General features: G+C 46.5%; 1 protein-coding gene across 2 annotated transcripts in view; it reads right to left on the reverse strand.

Annotated features, from left to right (window-relative positions):
- Positions 1-4,180, reverse strand: part of LYPD6 (LY6/PLAUR domain containing 6) — a 133,573-nt gene extending 129,393 nt beyond the window's left edge. The window contains exon 1 of one of the 2 annotated variants that reach the window (XM_027561163.1): positions 4,021-4,180. The gene's annotated coding sequence lies outside the window, so the exon portion shown is untranslated. Of the gene's footprint in view, positions 1-2,113; positions 2,134-4,020 lie in introns of those variants that run through there. The other variant, XM_027561171.1, reaches the window with a different exon arrangement.
- Between the last annotated feature and the right edge of the window lie 162 nt (positions 4,181-4,342).

Here is a 4,342-nt window from a genome sequence, read left to right on the forward strand (position 1 = left end):
TATAAAAGTTAAAATAAAACCATCCCCAAACTAGTTCCCAGAAGAGCCTACCTGTCCACTCAGAAAAGTGTCTATTTATCTCCAGTTTGTTTCTTGTTCCTTGGCCAAACAAAAAAGTCCTGAATAGGGAGAGAACCAGGATTTGAAATCTAGTCAAGCTTTCTGAAAGCTTAAAACACATACCCTTTCTGCAACACTTTAGCTACAAATATATTCCCTTAAACTCTTAACACGTGATTTCCCCTTTCTCCAAAATAAGTTATATTACTGTAATCTATGTTCACTTTGAACACTGATCTCACAGTTGTCCATAGGGACATGGATCTGGCTTGATGGCTTCAGGGTCCTCCCTGAAACTCCTCCCCTGACAAGAGCCCCTCAAGTCTTCCAGCCAATGCCCTGGAGAGCTGTCACTTACACACTAAGGTTCAACACACTTGGATGATGACCATCTTGGAGACTTAGTATCTAGTCTGTTGATTAGGTCGAGAATATCCTTGGCACTTGCCATTTCTCAATCTATTATTTACAGTGCATTTACTGCCTGAGAAAGCCTGGGTATAGGAATATTATTCAGCAAAAGCAGAAGCTAAGAATTCATTTACATTGTGTTCTCTTTTTATATATCTGAGTGTATGTCTGGTACACTGCAAGCCAGGTACTTCTACAATTCTCATTTCACAATATATGAGTCTTTCATCATTATTTTGGGGATCCATTGCAAGAATTTGTCCGCATTCATTTTTGGCTACCTCATTTTTAGTATGTTTGGGATCTGTCACCCTCCACTGTCTTAATTTAGTAAACTGACCCTTCAAATATTTCTGCCTACATTAATGCAAACAAAATTAATACTACTCATCTTAATAAATATTATGTAACATATTATGCAATGTATCTTGAACAACAGTTGTCCAAGAAAAGATCTGCAAATGATGGATTTTTAATAAATAATCATGTAGGCAGATAACTGTAAGCTCCTTATTGCTAGCTATGCAAGTAAAAACATGATTTCTCTTTAATCAATGTCTTCTGTTGCATTTGCAAACTAGTTAATGAGGATTTCAGGACTTTTGATAAGTGGGTTCCCCACCCCCCAGAGTGGTTCTGGGTTTATTTAAGTAATGTTTTGTTCAATTCTTTTTAAAATTCAAATGACACTAACAAAACAATCATTTATTAGAGCTTCACTATAATTGTCTATTAAACGTATGAGGAGTTTCTACTTACAGAGTTGCAGACCTACATATTTCTCAAACATCTCTGCCACTGTCACTTGATTTTTCTGAAGCATTACCCTAAGTACCCGGTGGCTCAGCAGTAAAGAATCCGCCTGCAATCAAGGAGACATGGGTTCGATCCCTGTGTCGGGAAGATCTCCTGGAGGAGGACATGGCAACCCACTCCAGTATTCTTACCTAGGAAGTCCCATGGACAGAGGAGCCTGGCAGACTACAGTCCATAGGGTAAAGAAGAGGATAAAACTGAAGTGACTTAGCACACAACATAAGTACAGGGCTTCCCAGGGGGTGCAAGTGCTAAACACACACACACACACACACACACACACACACCCTGTCTGCCAATGAAGTAGACATAAGAGCCACAGGTTTGATACTTGGTTCAGAAAGATCCTCTGGAGAAGGGCATGGCAACCCATTCCAGTACTCCTGCCTGGAAGAATCCCAGGGACAGAGGAGCCTGGCAGGCTACAGCCAATGGGGTTGCAGAGTTAGACACAGCTGAAGTGACTTAGCACGAAAACACCATAAGGACATCATTCTTTAGGGTTTTGATTACTTGTATATTTAACAACTCATTAATAAAAATAATATGCCCCTTTGAAAAACATAGTTCCTTAAAACCCATTATTAGCTTTCTCCCTAAATGTTTATCAGCCCACATATCCAGTGGGAGCTAAGTGGTACTTTGCAGAGAAAAGCCTTTTGAGAATGGTACATAATGGTTCCGTAGCCATGGGTTGAATAGTAAAAAAAAAAAAAAAAGCTACAGAAATCAGAACCAGGAAATAAGGAAGCCCAGCATGAAAGAAGGAAGAGAGGGAGCAACAGAGGGAAGAACTTGGGGAAAAAACTTGAACTCTGCTATTCACCTTGGAAAAGTACTCAACTTCTGAGAGCTTCAGTTGTTCCACCTGTAAAACAGGGGTGATGAAAATATGACTTCCTCACAGATACTTTAATAGTAGATCTCAGTGTGCCTTGTGAAGTTTACAACATGATGCAAAGTATGGCTTTTTACTTGGCATCATTTGCTATAATCAGTCCCATTTATGCATTCTGTGCTATAAACATTCATCTCATAAAGACTGTGGACAGCTTCAAAAGGTAGACCCATGCATTGTAACTACCTTTTTTGGCTTGGAAGCACTTCTGACATTTTTAACTCAAAAAACTAATTCACAATTTTTAACAGCATTTGTGTGCCACAAGCTCAGAAAGCTTACTGTTTGTTCTCATGACTTGAGTCCTGCAAAATCTCTTTTTAAACAAGGAAGCCTCTTTTAAGTCCTGTTTCAGTCTGGTGCCTTTGGTCAAGGTGGAAACTAAAATTGAAAACAGATAGATGTTTTACATTTAAATGGGTTTAACATAAATGTGTATTAAGCCATTTCATGGACTATTGCACAAATATCTTTTGCAAACTTGGTACACATGAACACATATACAGTAACCATTAGTGTCTTCTAGAGAAATAAGCTGCAGATCCAAAATTTTAAAGAGCTACTTCCAGTTCCTCTCACTGAAAGAAAATGTAATGTCTTTAAGGGAATTGCTCTAATAATATCAAGGCATCTGAAATGGCTGGCCAGAGCAGAACAGAACAGAGTGGATGTCACTGTAAGTCAATTTAACAAGAAATAAGCTTCCCCCTGGAGAATCTAAACTCCCTAGTCTCCGACAAAGAAAATTGAATTTTGGAGGTCACACCTTGGGTAGGTTACCAGAGGGAGAAGCTTAACATTCTTTTTGTCATATGTTCTGGTAGATCAACACTATTCTACCAACAAATTCCCTCCTAAACATTGCTCCTTCCTCAATTTTTCCTCTCCCCCACACTCCCTCCTCCAAATTATAACAAGTCTTTGGAATCCCCTAGGAAATGGCAAATCATTGTGACACTTCAGATGCCGGGACCCACGCTGGATACAACCATGCTCAAACATCCAGTTTGGAACCTCGTGGAGATGAATAGGATCCATGCCCCATGCCGAGGGCAGGAGCTGGGGACGTGAAACTAGTGGGATTGGGGCGGGGAGTCAGAGCGAGTCAGATTCACCAGAGCTTTAGGCTAGCCTGTTTAGCCAAATGTAATCAACGGAACTGCTCTTACTGGAGAGAAAAGCAGGTCGCCAAGTCAAGCCCAGGCGAAGCTCTGGCTCCGTGGGTGAATGACCCACTCGCAAAACTCCCCCCGAGTGGGTGATCGGAGGGCCTTGGGCGTTCGCGCAACGGCTGGAAGCGCCCCACCTCACCGCCCCTTCGGCAGCTGCTCTGGATGGGCGCAAGCCGGGCCACCGCCCACCCCCATCTCCATCCCACCCCCGCCCACCCCGCAGCAACATGTGGGGTGCTGCCACTTCGCCGCCCGGGGTTCTCCCTCCGGCTGGAGTTCCTGGTGGACGCACGCTTGGCCCTGGGAAGGTGCTGAATTACTCTGGGGAAGATTCCTCCAGCGTTGAACTTGGCAGCTCCTGACATTTCCATTCCACCCCCAGCGCTCAGGGACTACACACACGCCCCTCCGGACTTGCCCAAGCTGCGCGCAGTGCGGGCTACCCACTCGGAGGCAAAACATCGGAGCGGCATGCAGAAGCGAGGATCTCAGCTCCGCCGACCAGGGGGCCGGGAGGGTGTGGGGGTAAAGGACTGTCCTAGCAGAGGGTAGTTGCAGGGACTCAGGTCACTCCGTGGTTGGTCGAGGCCCCGCAGTAGATCGGGCGGCTAGCAGGAAACCCCTCTCCTTTTGTGCTCTCCCGGGAAGCCAGCCTCTACTCACCCCGGCTGCACGCGGATTCCGGCCGCCAGCGGCAGCCCGCTGCCCCATCCCACGAACACTGCGGCGCCCCCAGAGTGTGCAATGCGGAGCCCCGCCAGCGCGCGGCCGGAGCCGGGGAGTGCAAGGAGGGAGAGAGGGAGCGAGGGAGGGAGGGGACTAGGGAGGAAGCGCGGCGGGGAGTGACAGGGCGGCGGGGGGCGCGCGCGCCACTCCCACTCGCGCCCAGCACTCGCCGCCGCCCGCCGCCGCAGCCGGCCAGCCCGGCCTCGCGGGCCGGGAGACCAATCAACGCGCGGGTGTGTGTGTTGGGGGTGGCGAGTAA

This window comes from Bos indicus x Bos taurus, chromosome 2, assembly GCF_003369695.1.
Source record: "Bos indicus x Bos taurus breed Angus x Brahman F1 hybrid chromosome 2, Bos_hybrid_MaternalHap_v2.0, whole genome shotgun sequence".
Lineage (NCBI taxonomy): Eukaryota > Metazoa > Chordata > Mammalia > Artiodactyla > Bovidae > Bos > Bos indicus x Bos taurus.